Here is a 23,626-nt window from a genome sequence, read left to right on the forward strand (position 1 = left end):
TTCTGTGTGTGTATGTAAGTATAGATCTATTTTGATGTGTTACAAACTTTTGGGCAAAACCAACTTATAACACCCTCCCAACATAGTGGTGTAGGTTATAAAGGTGTATATCTGTTAGTAATGTGCCATTTTAAATTTAGTTTAACAACACTGTGCAACACTTTTAAGGTCATCTTGTACAAACAATTTGACATGTGTATTTGGTCTGAACTTAGATCAAGTTCGAAGATGGGCTACATTGCACGTTTCAGTATTGCCATCATATAACGGTACCGCCCGATTTCAGGTATTTTGACCTTTTGAGCTACATTTTCGGACCGAATTAGCTATAATTTGGTATTTTGTATTCCCAATGTAGAAACGTCTCCACCAAAAATGAAGAACATAGGTAAACGTTTTGTTGTAACCGTCAGATTTCAGTTATTTTGTTGTAGCTACGTTTTCTGGCCGAATTAGACCCAAATAGCTGTAATTTAGTAATTCTCCACCTAAAATTGTGGGCAGAAGTCAAAATAGTGTTTTTGTTTACCCTAGAACCTATATCCGAACTATTTATGTCATTCCAGAGAAAAACTTAATTCGCCTTGCGTCGTTTCATTTTGAGTCGTGTTTTTTTTGGAACGTATCTACGTATCAACGACGATTAAATAAATATGTCAATAATGTGGTGAATTCTGAAATGCGAGAATTGGTGTGTTGGTGTAAACTGTGTTTGAAATACGCGTTGTAAAAGATATGATGCGAAATACCGCTGAAAAAACATGAAGTAAGCATTTTAGAGTTTCAGAATGTTCTGAAGAGTTGTTGAGAATTTTATTTGGAAGATTTTTACAAAGGGTTACTTGGTTCAACTCCCAATAGTTTTGGTGATGCTGACAAGATCTTCAGCAATTATGAAGCCAGGAATAGCTAGGGAGGGGAGGTTACCCCCCTTGATCCTACAGTTCATTTGTTACATACAAAATTATAAATATTACGAAAAACAAGCATTTGAACTCAAAATAAGATGTGAACAATATTTAAAACATAATTTGTAACAGCTAAAACTAACTGTTGATAAATGAGATTAATTGATTCTCTCATTCAACATCATCAACATCAAATTTGACTTAAAAATAGGTAAAAAGAAATGTAATGAATTCAACTAATGAAAGTACTAAAATGAAGATGATGACAAAATTATAAGAAATTAATAAGAATTTAATACATAAGGGAATGTTCGACAAAAGAGTATGTATATGATTGTATTACAGTGAATGACAAAATTGAATATATGTCTCAGAGTAATATATAACTCGCACGATAACTCTCGAACAGACCAATTTGGTTCATATTATGGATATTGCAATATTTAATGCATACTTAGTTTATGTTAAAATATATGCCATATCAATCGACTGCTTCGGGTGTCTCCCCCACAAAAGTTCAAAACTTGTCGCTAAAATTCTGCGCATGATAACTCTCGAATTTTCTAACTGGTCCAAGCTTTGCATATCGTAATAATTCTTCGAATCTTAGATAAAGTTCATCGGTCCACTACTAAAGCTAAAAAATGTTAACAAAAATGTGATTACTATAGATCTGGATGGGAGTAACCGACTTGGTGTAAACTGTGCACATTACAATATTTCTTAAAAATAGATGAGGATGGGGTATGTAATATATACCGTATTGGCCCTCAGTGCATTTTGTAAATATTTTTTAAGAAATCAAAGTTATAAATTTATTTTTCATTTTCCTTTTTATTTAAATCTTTATAATTAAAAAAAAATAAGGAATTCAGAATTTTATAAAAAAAATTAAAATTCAAAAAACATTTTAAGTATAAGTGAACAAAACTAAAGCACCCCCAATTTAAGGATATGTCTATATTATAGCCTTTCGCAGGGTTAACCTTCTTAATGAGGATATATTTGACGTATGCACAAAGGAATTGACATTTGAAACCCAGTGAGTTTGTTAAATCCGGTTATATATAAACGTACTATAAGAAACAAAAAACAAACTAGTGAAATCTTGTTGGCATAGAGAATATCAAATTATTAATTATTTCATGCAAAATAATTAATTTTCGGAAAATGTAGCTTAAATCCTCAAAATACTGAAAATCGGGAGGTACCGTTATATGGGGACTATACCCAAACATGGACCCAGTTCACAATTTTTAGTGGAAAAGTTTTGTGACCAAATTACAGATAGTAGAAAAATGCGGCTTAAATCCTCAAAATACCGAAAATCGGCAGGTACCTCTATAATGGGGTTATACCAAGTGACGACTAATCGTCATTTTGAGGATTATTTGGCCCGAAATTGTAAACTGACGATTTGAAGATTTTATGCCCTATAATTACGATTTTTCACGTTAGACAAAGTTGCATGAAATAAAGCAGAAAACTATATTTTAACTAAAATTTAACGAAAGAATTTAAAGAAAACTATAATGCAAACTCGATTTTATGAGCTTTTTTAATGTTCTTTGCAATTTTCAGCCAGATTGTAGGAGTCCAGCTTTCATCGCTCAGTTAGTCAGTCATGACCGATAGACATGGACGGTCGTACATACACAGAAAAAAACAAATTCATTCAATTTATGAATAGTGTTCAAAAATTATTTCCAATGTTCAGATTATTACATTGTATGAACCTAATTCATAAATCAATAAGTACTGGTTCCTTTTTTTAATGAAACATAAACATTGGATATATGTATATTTTTTGCAAAATATGAACCAATTCATTCATTTCAAAATAATCTTCTTTACAGCAAGAAAAAGTTGCATATATTCAAAACTCTGTTTATATTTTTTATAAATTTATTTTTCTATAATAAATCTGTTTTTTAATTTATGATGAAATTAGCTTTTTTTAGTTTTTTATACCCTCCACCATAGAATGGGGGTATATTAAGTTTGTCACTACGTTTGTAACTACTCGAAATAATAACTGTAGACCCCACAAACTATATATATTCTTGATCAGCGTGCAATTCTACATCGATATAGCCATGTCCGTCCGTCTGTCCGTCTGTTTGTCTGTCCGTCTGTCCGTCCGTGGAAATCACTCTAGCGTCCGAACGGATTGACGTAGGTGGATGAAATTTTGGGAAAATCTATTATTTGTACGTAGGACTTTTGGTATTGAAAGTGATCTATGTAGGTCCACGCTTTCGTATAGCCCCCATACAAAATGACGCGTGACGCGTCGTCGTTTTAAAGAATTTTTAAAATATTTGTCCCATTTTACCACCGAATTGGTTGTAATTTGGTATTTTATGTCTCCAGAGGCCAAAGTTGGTTTATATAGGTCCACGTTTTCGTATAGCCCCCATATAACGCCCCATATAAAGTACGCGTCATTTTAATATATTTTGAATGTATTATTCCCATTTGACAACAGAATCGGTTGCAACTTTGTATTTTGTGTTTCCAGAGGCTAAGAAACATTTCGACCATAAAATGTTATATAGATCCTCGTTTTGATATAGCCCCCATAGGACGATATCTCCCGATTTTCGGTATTTTGAAGGTTGTGGCCACATTTATCCACCGAAATGGCTGAAATTTGTGGTGGAGGGTATAAAAAGTTCGGCCCGACCGAACTTAACGCTTTTCCCACTTGTTTTATTTAATTTTGTAATTATTATTGTTCTCTTAAACGTTTCTCTTCTAATTGATTTTTCCTGATGAATTATGTTGTCTTGTAAATCAGAACAATGTGAACCATATGTACTTACATATTGAGTCCATCAGCATCAGCTACAGTTATTAGATGTTGCATTTATATTAAAGAAATTCAAAAAATGTTTATGCGAAATAATGCTATTGCTATAAGGAGTGTTTTCCGACAACAAATGAAATCTATACGTGGTGGGTTTGTTAGTGTGGTAGGTTTGATTTGTTAGTGGTGGTTGTTTAGTCTGTTGTACTTTCCCAGCAAACCAAAATCGGAAGAAACATCGGTCCGAAAGTCGGATGCAACGTCCGAGTTCGGATCCAAATTAGGTCCGAACTCTGACCGAAAGTCATATGGCGTGGTTGACGTGTTCTCTGACCGAAATTCGGATGAAAATCGGATGTTTTAGCCGACTTTCGGACCGAATTCCGTCCGACCTCTGATGAACTATCGTATAAATTTCTGATTTATTTACCGACTGTCGGACAGATATCGGTCCGAATTCGGAAGCAAAATCTTATGAAATTCGAAAGTGTTTGCCGACTTTCCAACCGAATTTGGTCCGAAGTCAGATGAACTATCGTATGAACTTCTGATTTATTTACCAGCTTTCGTTTTTATACCCTCAGCATTTATGCTAACGAGGGTATATACACTTTCATACGGGCAAAATGTGCCTCATCGAAATAATGGTTTTAGACCCCAAGTATGTTTGGACGAAATGTGTTTCAGACAATTTGGAGTCGAGTTAGCAATGTCCGTCCTTCTGTCTGTCTGTCCGTCTGTCTGGCTGGCTGGTGCACACGATAACTCTCGAACGGATGAACCGATTTGGTCCAAAATTTGGCTTTCGCAATATTTTGTCCAAACTTAGTTTAAGTTCGAAGATGGGTTATATCGGTCCACTCCTTCTGGTACCTCCCCCACAAAAGTTCGAACATGTTCGGAAAATTTGTGCCCACGATAGCTCTTGAAGGGAGGAACCGATTTGGTCCATACTTTGCACATCGTGAAATTTCTACAAAACTTAGATAAGGATCCAATATGGACTCAATCGGTCTACGTCTTCGGGTACCTTCCACACAAAATTTCGGAAAAGTTCATTTTAGGACCTGCTCTCGAATCGTTTTGATTTTTGTTGTAACAACTTGTATTCACGGCCCCCATACGGCGGTACAAGTTTCATCAGGGGCAAAACCATACTTCCTGAGAAAATAGCCAGAAAGGTGCAAAAAGCCCCTATGACACCGTGTGTAGTGGCGCAAGATAACTCTCGAAGGGATCTGCCGATTCGGACCAAATTTTGGCCTTCGTAATATTTTGTCCAAACTTAGTTTAAATTCGAAGATAAGCCATATCGGTCCACTACTTCAGGTACCTCCCCAAAAGTGGTTGGAACATGTTCGGAAAGTTTGTGCGCACGATAAGTCTTGAAGGAAGTGACTGATGTAATCCATACTTTGCACATCCTAATATATCTACCAGATATAGATCAGGTTCGAATATGGACTATATTTGTCTACTCTCTCTGGTACCTCTCACACAAAATTTCGGATAAATTCACTTTAACGCCTGTTCTCGAATCCATTACGACGGTAAAAGTTTTTTCAGAGGCAAGACGATATTTCTTGGGAAAACAGCCCGAAAGGTGTAAAAACCCCTATGTCACTATATGTGGCGGCCGGAGAGCACGATAACTCTCGAACTGTTCAACCGATTTGGTCCAACAATGGGTCTTCGTCGTATTATATTCAAACTTAGTTTCATGGGGCAATACCGGTCCACAACTTCCGGTACTTCTCCCCAATATTTAAAAAATTCAACTAAAATGCTATGACGATATCACTTGAATGGGGCAACCAATTTGGTCCAAACTTTGGATCTCCTAATATTTTGTCAAAATTTAGTTTAACTTCTAAAATAGCCCATATCGGTCCTCCCTAAGGGTACCTCACCCACAAAAGTTCAACATTTGTATCTTAGTCCAGTTAATTCCTAATGCAGATTTTTCCGGCAAGTTCAAATGTCAAAAAGGTCCACAAAATCCTGAAGAGACCTTAAATATTTTCGATCTGTCCGTAGGTGAAAGTTTCACTCCACATTGGCTGCGGGTATATATCTGTCGGCAAAGCCGACGGACACATTTTTACTTGTTATTATTAAAATATGTTGAAAATACACAGTTCATGAAATATCCAAGTCCTGTAAAAGTTTATCTACTATAAACATATTAAAGGTTTTAATATCATATTATGCTGTGTTAAATGCGCGACTTGGTGGAAAAGCAAACTGTAGTGAACAATAACTTCGTCAACACGATCTGTGATATATGTAAAACAATTGTTATTAATATATGAAAAAATACATGTCTTCACATGCAAAAAATTTTGATACACATAAAAGTGTTAACAAACTTAACTTTGGCCATATACAAATATAAAACATATGACTTTCCACGGAATAGTGTTGAAGTTTGACGAAGAAAATCTTTACTTTTATTAACTTCAAAAGAATAAAGAAATATGAATGCAACCCATCACTATGAATAACATTTAAACACTATCATGCATCAACACATCAACACGCATAACAAAAATAAACCAAATTTGTTCTGCGATACAGAAATTAAAAAACGAGCACTCAATTTTTCGTTCGTACTGCATTAACATCGGTACATCAACAATTACACATTTACAATGTGCGAGCGAAACATGTAGAATTCTTTTCTCTCTGCTTATTTACACTTAATTTTGCCAAAGCAGCACAAGGAAAAATAGAAAAATTCCCTTCAGAGAGGGAGAGAGAGGACGGGAAAAAGTTCGTCAGACTAGTCGGACAGAGTTCGGGCCGAAGTCGGTCAGACGCGTCGGAAAAAACTTCCGACTTTGAGCAGACGCGTCGGACGTCCGACATTGTGTTTGCTGGATTCCCAGCAAACCAAAATCGGAAGAAACATCAGAATTCGGATCGAATTCGGTCCGAAAGTCATATGGCGTGGGTGACGTGTTGTCTGACCGAAATTCGGATGAAAATCGGATGTTTTAGCCGACTTTCGGACAGATATCGGTCCGAATTCGGAAGTAAAATCGAAATTCGAATGTCCCGACTTTCGGACCGAATTTGGTCCGAAGTCAGATGAACTATCGTATGAACTTCTGATTTATTTACCAGCATTAGACCAGAATTTGTTTTTATTATTAAAAGCTGTTGAAAATGCAGAGTTAATTCATGAAATATCCAAATCCTATAAAAGTTTATCTACTACAAACATATTAAAGGTTTTAATATAATCTTATGCTGTGTTAAATGCGCGACTTGGTGGAAAAACAAACTGTGGAGAACAACAAATTCGTCAACATTATCTGTGAAATATGTAAAACAATTGTTATTAATATATGAAAAAATACATGCCTTCACATGCAAAAAATGTTGATAGGGTAAGTGCACCTAATGTCGGCATGTACCAGTAGTCGGCACCTTTTGAATTTAAACTCAAATAACTGAAAATTAAGAAAACAAAATAGGAAAATATTCTTAAAAATTCTTTAACAATATTGTCAGCTAACTTTATATAAAATTTCATTGAGCTAGGACCAATTTTTATATCGAAATTTAAGTTTTTGTCAGTGAGGGTTTTCACCACAACCGAAAATGCATGTTTCTTAAGAAAAAAATTGTGGAGATGTTAACTTTATAAGCTCTGTAATTATATTAAAATGAAGAAATTTTCCACAACATTTTTGTTATAAAGGTAGAGAACAGTTAAAAGAACACTTTAGAAAAAGAAATTTTTAAAAAATATTAATAATTGTGCAATTTTTGCTGATGCCGACTTTAGGGACAAACAAGTAAAAAAATATCAGTCGACTTTGCCGACAGAGATATACCCTCAGCCTGTGCAAATTGAAACACTTTTTTCACAAAAAACTTATGTATTTAGGGGGTTTCAAAATTTTGGTCGTATGAACCGACAAAAATGTTGATTAGGATCAAAGTTCAAAAATTTTGCGGAAAAGGTACTTAAAGGAATGGACCGTCATAGACCATGGGGTTGCCATAGGGGGTTTTTACACCATTCGGGCTGTTTTCTCAAGAAGTATGGACTTGCCCCTGAAACAAATTTTACCATCGTAATTGAGGCAGCGAATGTAAGTTGCTTCAACAAAAATCAAAGTGATTCAATAGCAGGTCTTAAAGTGAACATATCCAAAATTTTATGTGGGAGGTACGGGATGGAGTGGATAAATATAGTCCATATTCGAACCTTATCTATATCTGGTAGATATTATGAGAATGAGTAAAGTATGGACCAAATCGGTCACTCCCATCAAGAGTTATCGTGCGCACAATTTTTCCGAATATTTCTGAACTTTTGTGGGGTAGGTACCTGAAGGAGTGGACCGATATGGCTTATCTACGAACTTAAACTAAGTTTGGAAACAATATTACAAAGCCAAATTTTGGCCGGAATCGGAATTTCCGTTCGAGAATTATCTTGCGTTTCCACCCATAAACATGGTGTCATAGGGTTTGTTTTTCAACTTTCAGGCTATTTTTTGGTATGGACATGCCCCTGAGCAACTTGTACCTTCGTATAGGGGACAGTGAATACAAGATGTTACAACAAAAACCAATGCGATTCGAGAGCAGGTCCTAAACTGAACTTTCCAAAATTTTGTGTGGGATGTACTCGAAGGAGTTTACCGATTGAGTCCATATTGGAACCTCATCTAAGTCTGGTAGAAATTTCATAATGTGCAAAGTATGGACCAAATCGGTTACTTCCTTCAAGAGTTATCGTTCGCACAAATTTTCCGAACATTTTCGAACTTTTGTGGGGGAGGTACCGGAAGGAGTGGACCGATATAATTCATCTTTGAACTTGAACTAAGTTTGGACAAAATATTACGAAAGCCAATTTTTGGACCGAATCGGCAGATCCGTTCGAGAGTTATCTTGAGCTCCAACCACTACACACGGTGTCATAGGGTTTTTTGTAAATTTCAGGCTATTTTCTCAGGAAGTATGGACTTGCCCCTAATGAAACTTACAGCGTCGTATAGAGGACAGTGAATACAACTTGCGTTAACAAAAATCAAAGAGATTCGAGACCAGGTCCTAGACCGAACTTTTCCGAAATTTTGTGTGGGAGGTACCCGAAGGAGTAGACCGATTGAGTCCATATTGAAACCTCATCTAAGTTTGCTAGAAATTACACGATGTGCAAAGTATTGACCAAATCGGTTATTCCCTACAAGAGTTATCGTGCGCACAAGTTTTGCGACAATTTTTGAACATTTGTGGGGGAGGTACCTGAAGGAGTGGACCTATATGGCCTATCTTCGAACTTAAATCGAATCTGAACAAAATATTTCGATACCCAAAATTTGAACCGAATCCATTGTTCCTTTCGAGAGTTATCGTGCGCACCAGCCAGCCAGACAGACAGACGGACGGACAGACAGACAGACAGACAGACGGACGGACATTGCTAGATCTACTCAAAATTGTCTGAAACGGATATCGTACAAACATACTTGGGGTCTAAAACACCGACGTAGCCAGGGGGGGGGGGGGGGGCCGGGAGGCCCAGGCCCCCCCGAAATGATTTTAGTTCCCATAGGATATTAGCTTATGTTACACATTTTTTAATTTTTTAGTAAGATTTTAAACTGTTTTAAATTGTTCAAGAAATATGTAAACTAGTTGGAAGTATTACAGAGAATTATTTAACTACATTGGTATACTTATTTTCCAACATACGAGTATTTGAAAGTATAAAAATAATGAACAAATTAGGCTTTTTGAGCAATTTTATGCATAGTTCTTGTTAAGTTTTAAGGTGTTGTTTAAGCGTTTAATCGGAATTTTAGGCTGACTGTAAGTGTTGCTGAGTTCGGAACAAAACGTTTATTTGTTTTTGTTGAACGTTTATAACATACTACGTCCAATACTTTGGCTTATAAACAACATGCAGAAAAAACATTTTTGCGATATTTTGTTTTTGAAATTTTTTATAAGAGCAATTCAACATTAAAAGATAAAGCCGTTGCTTAATCTTTGTGGTTTTAAATGTTTGTATATTTTCTCTAACACGTTTTTATAATGAACTATTTTGGAATTCATAACATTTACAAACTCTTTATTGTGTTGAAATTTGTCGTAAATGTCTATTGGACAAACAGATTTTTCTGTCCAATTTTTATGTTTTGTTCGACCTTTCGAATGTTAGTAGAATCAAGATTATTGAGCTTGAGGTCAATGTTTATATTTTACTAGCTGAACCCTGTGCACTTCGCTACCCCGAATAAGGTAAAATATAGTTTGACATATTTATTTGTTGGCCAATTTTCGTCACTCTTTCCAACTTTCATTAAAATCGGGTATATAAAGCATGTTTGGTGCATCAAATAAATGAAATCGGACGAAAATATATATGAGAGCTATATCCAAATCTGAACCGATTTCAATATAATTTGGCAAATTTATTTCTAGACCAAATTCCTGCACACATCCCAAATTTGGAGACATTATCTGTTACCATTCTATAGATATTTGCATAAAAAATCTAAATTTCTTGGAGGTACCTCCGATTCTGATGCTCAGGATCAACGCGGAATTTCAGAAATTTGTATAGCCTATGTTACTTTCAGGCCATGTGGTGATATACTCTTCAAATTTCAGGAAGATCAGTTCAGCGGTTTTTGAGTCCATAAACTGCAAACAAACAAACGTACAAACATATTTCTACTTTATATTTATTGATTTATTACATATTATTTCTAATATTTTAAAATTACAATGAATTTCATCTTCAGGGATTATTCTGTCGATTACTCTTTGAACAAAACCAGAAGAAAACGTCATAGAATTCCACAGCAATTTATTTTGGGAAGTACTTCCTTCTGTAAAGGACTTTGTGACGACAAACGAAAACTACAAACTGATCGGAAACAGGTTCTTCTTCGTCAAAATCTCAACAAGTACCACTCGACTTTGCGGCCAAGAATATACCCTGAGCCTGTGTGAATTGAAATTTTCAGCTATAGACAGATCGAATAGCGGCTACACAGCCAAAATCCTTAAACCCAAAAACTATGTATCAGGAGATTTTCAGAAATTTGTAGCCATTTTCGGACGTATGAACTTGCAAACAAAATATCAAAAGTGTTGGTATGGAGAAATGGACCGGACCGACATAGTTCATTTTGGGAGTAGATCTTATTTTGGGAATCATTCATATTAAAAGATATTGCGCCCACCAGTCATTTCAGTTCGCCACAGTATAATTTTCACTTTTGACCCTAATGTCAGGAAATATGGACTTGTCCACGAAAAACATAATACCGCTCTAAACACAAGGAATACCTTCAGTAAAAATTTCTAAAGATCGAGCAAAAACTAAGTTTGGAAAAAATATTACTAAATCCAAAGTTTGGACCAAATCTGCTGCTCTGTTCAAGACAACTCGCGCATACCACGCTAAAATTCTTGAAATTTGGAGGAAAGTACCAGAAGAAGTAGACCGAAAAGCACCATCTTCGAATTTTGTATATAAGGCTCGCTGAAATATTGCGATAAACAAAGTTTGGGCCAACGCAGTATCCGGTTCGAAAGTTGTCGTGCGCATTAGCCACTACACATAATTGCCTTAGGTGTTCTTTACCGCTTTCGGCCCATTTTCTCTGGAAGTATAGACTTGCCTCTGAAAAACGTGTACTGTAGTAATAGGGGCCCGAGAACACTTGTTGCAATTTCATATTTTTACTTATAACTAAATTATTAGCATAAAGGAAGTGAAGCCATGACCATTGAGATCTTAAGCTTACACAGCGAATCCAGGGAGGTCTTAAACTGCACGCTGAAATTTTTTGAAATACTCTGTGGAAGTTTGCCGAAAGAGTACATCAATTTGGCCCATCTTCGAAGTTGATCAAAATATCACGAATGCCAAATTTTGGACCCAATCGGTTGATCTGCTTGAGAATTATCATGCTCTCCAGGCAGCTATCCAGACGAACGGACATAGCTAAGTCGAAACAGATTTCTTCCAAACACACTTTGGCCCTAAAGCCATTATTTCGATAAGGCACATTTTGGCTAAAGGCTGAGAGTATTAAAAATGTAGATTGGGAAAAATTGTGTTTATGCGTTTTTGATTGGGCGACATAATTTAATTTAAAAAGAATTTAAGACTGTACCAGAGTTTCCTTTGTTCATGATCAATGTATGAGAAGATCAAGGATCGGAAACTAGGATTTCTATAAGTGAAGACCGACGATTAGACGCCAAAATTAGTCTATTGACAGTTGTACGATTTGGCGACAGAATTTGTCATTTACATAAACGCGGTTAAGTGCTAGAATTTCTTGATGGATAGACTAACTATTGCTCAGCATTAGTTCTCGGCCTTTAGAAATTCTTTGTGATAAGTAGACATCGGATTTTTGTATACATTTGAAAATTGTAATGTTAAGATATTTCTAAGGTTTTGCGATTGTATTCGCTTTCTTTTGGTTTTACCGAAGTGATATCACTGAATTTCATAACATTCACTATAGTTGTGAATTGTTCGATAAATGATACGCCCAAAATATACGGGATTATTAATATAATCATTGTTTTGACCATATATTAACTGTGACATATTGTCAAAAAAGTTCTAAAAACAAGATAAAATTCGATAAAATCGCCATTAGTAATGAATATTATTTCATCAGTAAAATTAGTCTAAAATAGGGTTTACATCTTTGCTACATAAGACATTTTCGCTAACATGAACTTTCAAAATTTTGGTCAGGTGGGCCCCCCCCCGAAATGAAATCCTGGCTACGTCCCTGGTCTAAAACCATTATTTCGATCAGGCACATTTTTGGTCGTATCAAAGTGTAAATACCCTCTTTAGCCTAAAGGCTGAGGGTATAAAAAATATACAATTTGCCTAAAGTCGGCATGGGGTTATAAACATTGGTTTTTATCGATTACTTTTAGCTAAAAATTATAAAAAAACGAAACAAATACTTTAAAGGCTAATTAATAAACAAATTGCTACAATTTGAAAGAAACTTTAGCGATTTTAAGCAATATTAGCCATGGTTTGAAGTACGTACGTTGTGGGGTGCCGTCAACTGGGTAATAGATGCCGATTATTGGTACGAACTAATTTATTTAAACAATATGTTTAAATTTCCTTATTATATTATAAGTAAAATCAATAGAAATGTATATAATAAACTAGAAATTTATAAATAACTAATACTTAAGCTATTGTTCTTTCAAATATTTAAGAAAAAATATAAAGTATGCATTTTTTCTTTATTTAAATATAACATGCCGACTACTGGATCATATCATGCCGACTATTGGGTAATGGTGCCGACTACTGGTGAAAAAGCAGTATTTCACTAAAATTGTAATTTTTGCATGTTGAACAGAAATAATCAAAAATAATTTTATATAATCTAAAACTACACAAAATAACGAATCATAACAACTTAAATTCAATTTGATTGGACATTTAGACTCGGAATGACATACGGCTAAAGATACGAGAATCCTTAAAGTGCCGACTACTGGTGCACTTACCCTACTCATAAAAGTGTTAAGAAACTTAACTTTGGCCATATACAAATATAAAACATATGACTTTCCACGGAATAGTGTTGAAGTTTGACGAAGAAAATCTTTACTTTCATTAACTTCATAAAAATAAAGAAATATGTACATATGTATGCCAGGGACGTACGCAGGATTTCATTTCGGGGCCCCCCCGAACCAAAAATCATGAAAATTAAAAATGTTATGTATCGTTACGTAAAGCTATTTTAAAGGGTTTTTTATGATTTTATGTATGAGGGGCACTAAAAACCTTCTGGCCTAGGCAACACGCAGTGTCGCCAGACGTCATTTGACATAAGCATACTCAGGACAGTTTGACATACGACCATGTGTTGTGTTGTTAAGGCTATTAGCATAATTTTTAAAAATTTGGATTTTGGAAATCCTTTTGGTGGAAGAACTTCCATGCAAAAAATGCGAATATGTGGAATAGATATATACAGTATTTGGAGGATATAAACAGTTCGACCCGAACATAACGCCGTTTATTCTTTAAAGTACATATGGTAAATTTCAAATTTCTTTTGCAATTCTATTGGAAGAAATTTAAAAAATTTTTTTGCGAGCACATCCGCAATTTTTGGAACATAGATTAAGAAAAAAAAGTTGTGGTTTCAAACCTTTTCGCTTTCACAAAATTGGATGCTGCGCTCCAAAGTTATGGGGGGTTTTATTCCCTTATAAAGAACATATATTTAAAAATTCAATTTTTGCTGTAATAAGAAAATGTATATATAAAGCGTAACAGCATTTAATATCTATCCGTAGATGCCTAAATATTTACTAAATTTATTTCTATTTTCGCGGAGAATCAAGAAATACTGAAAAAATATTGGAGTAAATTTAATTTATTCTAATTTAGAGTCCAAATAAAACTAGAAAAAATAAATTGAAAATACGTACAGATTCTAGACAACGCGTAGAAAAATATGAGACCAAAATTTTAACGATAGGATTTATAAACAAAAGACGAAAACTTATTGTTGAAATATTATTTCAAAAATATATTTTTTGTTTAATACGAAAAATAGAAAAATCATTTTTGGGAGTTATTCTACTATTTCGCTAAATTTCGATGCAAGGACTGACGGACTTCGCTGAAACTTCTTCAGGGTAATTGCAATGACAAACCGGAAAGTGTATTTGCTTACTTTGATAAACAATAGGATAATGAAATAGAAAGTAATATTGAAATTACAACCAAAGAAAAACAATAAAGTTAAAAAACGTATAATTCGCGAATTCGTTGAAATTAGTTAAGGCGCATGCGCTTTTCAGATACAGCGAGTGCATCTCTATCAATATGTAGCGATTTTCCACTTTTCATTCAGCGGCAAAAGTGTGCCATCAGCTGCATCTTACTGTTCAAAAAACCTTAATGTGGGTAAAAATTGCGTGATGTACATAAGATTATAAGGTGACCGCCTATAAAAATACGTCATTATAACAAATTTTAAACAAATTCGTTAAGAACCGCGGATGTGCTACCAAATTCTATTTTATACGAAATACGAATATTACTCCAGAATCTCGGTAATTTATGCCACACGGTTTTGGAAAATAATATAATCGCGTATAAAGGATTACATTTATGTAAAAATAACCAAAGAAAATCGAGGTTCAATGCGCGGAATCATCAAAATATAATTTTGCAGAATTTCCTACTTTCAAGGTGTCTATGGATTTGAAAGCGGGAGGGTTCGTTAGATCTTGCGCGTAAAAAAACTAAAATCAGGCGGGGTTCAAGGGTACCTGAGTCGCAGTTGTAGCCAAAAAATAGGTTTTTAAAGAAAATTTACGCACCAAAATTTCGACTTTGGAATCCTATTACTAGGGAACTGTATGAAGCACACTCATGAGATATACATCAAACGACGTGGAATCACGAGTTCTGCAATCCAATAAATAGTTTGGATATTTATCTGGTTGCGCCTTCCAATTATAAGAAATATTCAAAAAACCCATATTTCAAAACTTCAAAATGTCAGCATCGATTTTAGGGGGATGCAGTGTATATATCGAAAAGTCATACATTAGAACCATGTTGCCCAAGGGGTATTCTTCAATTCTTTCTTTGATCTCAGGTCTGAATTTTCCGTGGTTTGACCAGAAATCAAGAAAGAACACAAAAAAAACTTGTAAACTTCAATACATTTTTACCCATTTTTTAATATTACCACCAACACAGCTTCCACATAAATTATTTGTTATGGTTCATTTTATGCGACCCCAGCTAAAACACTTCAATTAATATAAATATATTTATATTGTATAAAATATATTGACAGTTCACGACTTATTAAATGGTTAACCTCAACTTCAACGATTGTAAAACATTTTTGAATATTACCATATATAACACACTAATTTCAGTGCCATTAAAAACGTTTTGTATCATTGTAAGAAAATAACATTCTTTAAGTGCATAAAAACACCAAAAATGGGGTCCGGGCCCGGAGAAAATTATACAAATACTTACCTGTCAATTAATAACCAAATACTTACCTTGCAAACCTTTTACTTACCTGTGAATTTATAACCAAATACTTACCTTGGAAAATATACCTAGAAAAAAGAAGAAAATACTTACCATTTGAAAATTGTACCATATGTAAATACTTACCGCCTAAACCCTAGTGAATTTTTCAATAAAATTGAATTGTAAATTGTACAAAAGTGAAACCAAAAAATCTTCTCTATAAAAAGGTAACTAAAAAAGGTAAAGTGCAAACAAGTATTGTGTACATGAATACAAAAACTTGTCCATTCACCTTAAAAGAGGTGCGTTCAAATTATGGAAAAAAATATGAACGGAATTAGTAAAAAATTCATACTTTTGTTTTTTTCTGTGCTCACATTCTTGACGGATATTGTCTTTAAGAGCTGAAAGGGTCTGAGGCTTGTTGACATAAACCCGCGACTTCAAAAAGCCCCACAAAAAGAAGTCTACACAAATGTCAAAACAGAACAGACATTAGGGGCCAATCGCAAAATGTATAGCATTTTCTGATAGGAGGATTACTTTTGCGCCCCCTTGTATATTAATTATGTTACGCTCCTCCCGTTTTGATAATATTTTTGACCAAATCTGGGCTTTGACCGTCCCAATCTGACCCTTGACTTAAAAATTCCGGTTTTTTTAGTTAGTTATCGCTCTCTGTATGGACTAATATGTATGTTCTACCTACAATTTCACCAATATTTCGATCGATTTTTCCATAATCTACCTAGAATTTTCCTTTCATCAATGCTAATTTCTTTGCCCTTATTTTCCATTCTTGAAATAATCAATTTCTTTATGTTAAGTGTGCAAACGAGCTCACAGAATGATCAGTTGTGGCAATATTAATTAAAAAAGTGAGAAAACAGCAAAAAATTTCAAAAAAACTAACGGTGCTATTACAACATACAAAGTGAACGCAGACTTTTTGGGGCTCTAATTTAGCAGTTCTAACACTTTTATGCCGTTATCTTCGTAATAGTAATATATTCTCTGAAATTTTTCTTTTTATTCTTGTACTAAAGAGTGCAAATAACGCATTTATGAAAGAAAAGCAGTTCTATTTTACCCATTTATGTAATGTTTTAGTATCAGTTTTGAAAATTAGTAAGGTGAAAGCAGACTTTCTGGGCTATGTGTATATTTGCGACTTAAAATGTTTTTTGATTTTTAACTGTTTTTTTTTATCAAATTCAGAAATCCTTAAGTTTGTGTTTTTTCAGTAATAAAAATATAAATAAATATGTAAAAAGAAAAATAAAAAATTAATTTAAAACATTGTTTTCTTAAAAAATTTTCACTTTAAAAAATGTGTGCTTACATTTTGGTCGATACTGTAAGTCTACTTCTTCAGATATCTTCCACACAAAATTTCCTATTACGACGGTACAGGTTGAGGTTGAGATATTGGACCAAAAGCTGTACCACAAATTAAAATGACTGATGAACACTATTCTCACAAAATGAGTTTCTCGTTTGATTGACACTTCGCATGTCGTAAAATTTCTCCCAAAAGTACCCCAACCTCTCTGAGGTTCTACACCGGTAAAGAAGAAAGAAATGATTCCCAAAATAAGATCCACTTTCAAAATGGACTAACCTTTGTTGATCCATTCCTTCAGTTATCTACTCCGCAAAGTTCAACACTCTTACGCTTTAATCCAAATCAAATTTAATAGCAAAAGGTAACTTATTTGGAACGTCCGCAAACGTTAAAATAAATACCTAAAAAGTCTCGACATTTTTATCGGCAAGTTCATAGTCCAAACAAGACCACAAAATTCTGAGAACCCCTTTAAAACAAGTTCAGCCATTTTTAACTTCGACGCCTGAAAACTTATGATGCGCTTATATTTCTCATGTTTTGGTCAGATTTCTCAGCATTGAACCATAAATTTTTTATAACTTGACAATTCGCGAAAACTTTGGCAAATTTTTTAAACAAAGAACTTTCTCTTAAGGACAAAAACAACGAAATTCTGAAGTTAATCATGAATTTATTAAACATTTCTGTATTAAAAACTGCAATATATTTTAAAACGTAGAACAGCCCTCAGTTGCGAACAATTGGCTGGTAACAAAGACTTGCAAGGATATAACGACAGCATTATTTCATCAGTAAGTTTTATTCGTATTTATTTGTTTCATTTTATATATGCAAATATCTCAGAATACAACACGGAGGACAAGTTCACTAAAATATGTAATGAAATCGAAAGACATTGAAAAAGCTAATATTTATATCAAGGCCATAATTTATATTATACAATTACCAGAATAAGCTTATGAAAAAATATTTCGTAAGCTTATTTACAATTACAAAGATATTTAATGCTCAAGCTTTTTTCAATAAATTCATAATTGTTTATTATATTGGGATAAAACAAGCATGTTCATAAAGTTTTAAACGTTCCATTAGTTAGAAAAAAATGCAAATAAAACATTTCTCATGGCTTAGTTGGAGTTCCTCTTGAACCATACATTTGTGATCTGCTTATGTAAGATCTTGTCGCAGATACTGTGTTGAGAATAAGAAACAATTATGGTGAGCATAATGAAATTTGATCTCCGACAATGATAGTGATGATGTTCCTCTTCCACTCCACGAATTTCGCTGAGTTTAAATCTCCCTGTTAGACGGACGCAAAGGAAACACCATTGCTTGTTTATCCAATTCATTGTTTTTATACTCGAGGCTGGGGACTGTTTTCAATTGTGTCCCGAAATGATGAAATCAAACAAGAAATTCACATTGTTTTCCTATGTGTGGAGGATGTGCTGATTATCTGTATAATTCATTCGTAGTCATAATTATCGGTCGTGAAAAATAATTTTGTGGTGCGCCATGCCAAACAAATGTAGGATTGCCATTAGAGGAGTAAACACAAAAACACGACGAATGCTCCCAATTGATAAAATGAAATGCAATACTTTATTCAGTACCAAGGGATACCGCTTCATGAAATCCCTGAAAACAAATGCGCCCAACAATGGCAACCAATGAATGTATGGCATAAGCAAAGAAACAATTAAAACACAATTAACGATAGTACACGAACACTAGGTATGCTACCAATGATATGGTACGGAAAAAATTGAATTACTCTTCTTCTTTCTTTAAATTATTTCGAGGAATATAGTACTGTAAGATGAAAATTACGGACTTCTGGGCATGAGTATTCCATAGATTGAAATAAGGGAAAATGATATTTAAAAGGATGTAAAGGTGTTTATAAAAATTATAATATCAGGCTCTTTTTTTACAGTAAAGGAGAAGAATCTGGAAATGTAACATCAGAGTTAAAGATTTAAACGGCTTATTACTTTATTGACCGTTATCTTGCAGAACAGTTTTATTAATTTCAGAATTTCCAAGCATTTTGGTTTTTCCTCCTTTTATCGGTAAAAAAAAACATTGTTCCACAACATCCCCCTACGGCACAAGGGAGACTTCTCTCATATCAATGAGTGCACCCCGATTCATATTTATCTCAATGATATGGGACCTACTGTTTATCGCCGAGTCCGAACGGCGTGTCTTAAGACACCACTTGTGGAGAAGTTTTTCAAGGCTGAAATATTCAGGAAATGTCGCCAACATTACTGAAGGGTATTTTGCCACCATTGAAAAAATGTTTGATGTTGCTTGGCCGGGGAATCGAACCCCCGACCTTCTGCGTGCAAGGCGGGCGTGCATACCATTGCACCACGGTGGCACCCTTTTATCGGTAACGATAATCAATTTTGGCCTTCTACAGAACTATTTATTTTGTTGAAATAAGTTCCTGAAAACAGTAGAAAACGCAACTACATAATTCAAACAAAATGTATGGGTCCAAATAAAGTCTTGCGAAAGGTACATATGTATGTATATGGGTGCTCATTTTTAATATGTTTGCCCTCTGACCAAAAAAATGAATCCGCAGTACTCATCTAACCACAGGAGATAAACAACAGGCAAATTTATGTACCAGCGTTCTTGGGCCGACTCGAGCCCAGTTTTATTCACGACTCCCACTTCGGGAGTCTACTCAGTAGAGTAATATCTTATACCACTCAGAATTAATAAAACTTTCCCTATATTTTGTACAAAATATGCTAATCTGTCGTTTTTTTACATTCGATTTTCAGACAGATTCTAAATTTTTAATTGGTAAAATAAAGATTAATGTGCCTGCGCGGGTTATCCAACCGTCCAACATCGACACAATCTGCATTAATTTAAGTAAGAAAGATCTCTAAAATTACGACTAGGAAGTTGCACGAAACTTAGAGTCTAATTGTTTTATGTTCAGTGTTTTTCTTGACTTTACAAATTTAATTTGGCATACATATGTAAGTATAGATATACATATTTTGATGTGTTACAAACTTTTGGGCCAAAACCAACTTATAACACCCTCCCAATATAGTGGTGTAGGTTATAAAAGTGTATATCTGTTAGTAATGTGCCATTTTAAATTTAGTTTAACAACACTGTGCAACACTTTTAAGGTAATCTTGTACAAACAATTTGAGCTGAGGATTTTTTCAAAGTAAAACTTTTAATATTTTAAATAAAACATATAGCTGAAAAAGTTTGCTGTTAGTCACGAAGGATTCGTGACTTTTTTCCTGCTTTCTGAAGTTTCTTTGCAACCTTCTTCATTTTGGAAAGAAATTTAGCCATTTTGCCACTCAGTTCGATGGAGGAACCCACCCACTCTCACCTACAAATTGACAATTGCCGGCTATTAGGAAAATTTTTCATTTTTTACGCGAACTGTTTGGAGAATCGGACGAATTTTAATAAGCCTTTTTATGAATTTTCTTAACTTTATTATTAGTTGCAAATTTCATTTTTAAGAAAAAATAAGTTTCACCAATTGAAGAAGCGTAATTTTCAAGAAAACCAAAAATTAGGATATACCAACCGATTTCAGAAAGCGTCTGTTTTGGAATAGAATATGGCATCTTTTGGGATACCTAAGTCGAGTTTTTATAAATCGATAATCGATTTTCGATTTTGACAATCCATTTTATACCTCGTTTACACTTTTTATTGTGAAAATATAATCACAATATAAATATAGTTTTTAAAAGAAATATGAAGTAGGGAAGGCACTTTTGATAGTTTTGAGAAAAAAAAACTAAAAAAAATAAATAACTTAAAAAAATTAAGTTACAATATTTTATCAATAAATGCTCTAGAAACTAGAAAATAATTTTTCGCTTAGCCTCTATAAGTATATTCTTCTTCATGATGGAATCTCTCATATAAAACGGTTGCATTTAAATTAAAAATGGTGGCAAAATAACTTAATTTTTTTAACTTTTTAGTAAATTTATTTTTTTTTTTTTTGAAAAGATGAGAGGTTTTTTCGAGATTTACTGCATGTTACAATGGAAAATGCAACCTTAGGCGATTGCAAGGAGTTGCAAAAATTTTATAAATTAACTAAAATCAAATGTAAACGGCCTATTATTTTGCTCACCCTATCGAACAATGCAATGCGAAAAACAATGCTACCGATTGCAAGTCAAAAGACCTTAGTCGTGTAGAAGAAGTTACTGGACTTGTACATTTTTTTATTTTGATTTTTGTTTATATGTTGCGAAGAAGCCATTTGGCGTATTAGTGTCACAACATGTGTTCTTCGAATCAGGAAATGTATCTTAAAATATTACAATTCTAATCTTATAATAATAAGTATTTAATTAAATGCACATATGTGTGTGCGCAAAACAACTACAAGGCAAAAATAAGGCTCCTCAGCCAAAATGAAGAAAGAGTTATCATATGCCTATTGTTGGTAATGAATCAATGCATCAATAATTCCAATACAGTAGACATACATATGTTTGTATTTGTTTCGTTTTTCTGTGTTGGGAGCAGCATATCCCGGAGGAAAACCCAGGACCAATATATCTTGCTCAGTTTGTCACATCCGCATCTACACCCACATCTAACCTTCGGTGAGATGCAATAGATGTCAGGAGTGGATGCATCTAAGGGGTTGCTCTGGACTTGTCCACGTGAGGGACTACGACAGGGACTATGTTGCTGCATGCTGCGTGAACACAGTCCCCAGTGAGTCGTCGGATTACGAAACTCCCCCGCAGTCCCCTCCACAACAACCGCACGCGCAGACTTTAACACCAGCCGTTGTTGTCCCAATCCCAGAGAATGCATGCATCCTTTTTGCGATTTAATTGCAATGGACTCCGAGGTAAGATTTCATGAGTCGGAAGAATATCAAGGTCGCGGCGGTGCAAGAAACCAAGCTCAACAACAACTGTAGCTTATAACATTGTGATGGTTACAATGTGATAAGGAAAGATCGCACCAGAAGTGGAGATGGGGGATTAGCTTTCCTATTGCACCAGTCTGTCCAATACAGACCTATCTCGCTTGAGCCTGTCTCTAATGACCCGTACATGGAATGTATGGGGGTAGCAGTCAGGTGTGGAACTGCCGAGATAGAGTTGCTGAACGTATACATCCTGCCGAGAAATAGCTGTATCTCAGATTACGTGCCTAAGATTAGCCCGCTTTTGGAAGGTCATAATCGTCTGGTTCTGGGGGACTTTAATGCGCATCATGAGATGTGGCATTCGGCCCTCGGAAACGACCAGGGAGGTACAGCGCTGGCTGAGCAGATTGACAGCTCTACGTTTTGCACGGTCAATGAGGACGCCCCTACCAGAATTAGAGGAGAGTGTCACAGCTCGCCAGACATAACCATCGTGTCACCTGGTCTGACAAATGACGTTACCTGGCAACCCGTCATTTCCCTTGGATCAGACCATCTCACCATAATTGTCTCCATTAGCAGACCACCCGATTTCATTACCTCTAAACGCCGCACATCATAAGAAAGCTGATTGGCCGGGTTTCAGAGAGTTCACCAATCACCGCTTCAGAGAACTGCCCAATCCTTCTGATGTTCGGGTAACGGAAAGGACGTTCCGAGACATCATCACTGTTGCAGCCGCTCGCCATATCCCTGCTGGTCGAATACCCGAAGTAAGGCCAAACTTCCCAGCAGAGATTAGCAAATGAGCGTGATGAGCTTCGCCGAACTAACCCCAATGACCCTAGAGTCAGGGAGCTGAGACTGAGACTTTCGGGGCCCTTGACTGAAATGTTCCAGAGTTGGAACAATATTCGGGTATGTTCTGCCACACACTTCACCAACAAAATTTCTGTCTATTTGTTGTTTCACTTTTCCAATTTGGAACATCGAAGCCTTGACCTTTCGACCCGTATTTATACGCCCTTTCAGCGGTTTCATTATCGCTTATTCTTATGACTTAACTATACCGATGTCGTTGTATAGCCGATACAGCTCGTGGTTCATACAACCCACTATGTCGCGAGTTCATATTAACGGTGGCCAAAAATAGAAAGAGTTCTTGTAGGTGGATCAATTTTAGCACAAGTACTTATTGTCGGCTAACAATGTCGAGGACAAAAAACTGGGAAGGTGGGTCCACGTTTTTATGTAGCCCCCATAGAACTGTACTTTCCGATTTTCGGTATTTTAAAGAACTGACTAGAGTTTTGTATTTATAAAATTTTCTAACAGAGAATTGTTGTTATAGGTCCACGTTTTGATATAGTCCCCATATAGCGGTTCCGCCCGATTTTCGGTATTTTTAGTCACATTATCCAACCGAAATAGCTGTAGACGAAGCCTTTAACTGCCTCCAAATTATAGCAGCCAACTTCCACAGTCCGCTGTCTGTGGAAGCATTGCGCGTCGATACCATCAACTTGGCCTCGTCGCCGTTTACTGCCAGGCCCATTATAGCAGATTTTATCTTCCTTTATGGCAATGTCGTCGGCATAAGCGA

Source organism: Musca autumnalis, unplaced genomic scaffold (assembly GCF_047663935.1).
Source record: "Musca autumnalis isolate F117 unplaced genomic scaffold, ASM4766393v1 scaffold_5, whole genome shotgun sequence".
NCBI classification, from domain to species: Eukaryota; Metazoa; Arthropoda; class Insecta; order Diptera; family Muscidae; genus Musca; species Musca autumnalis.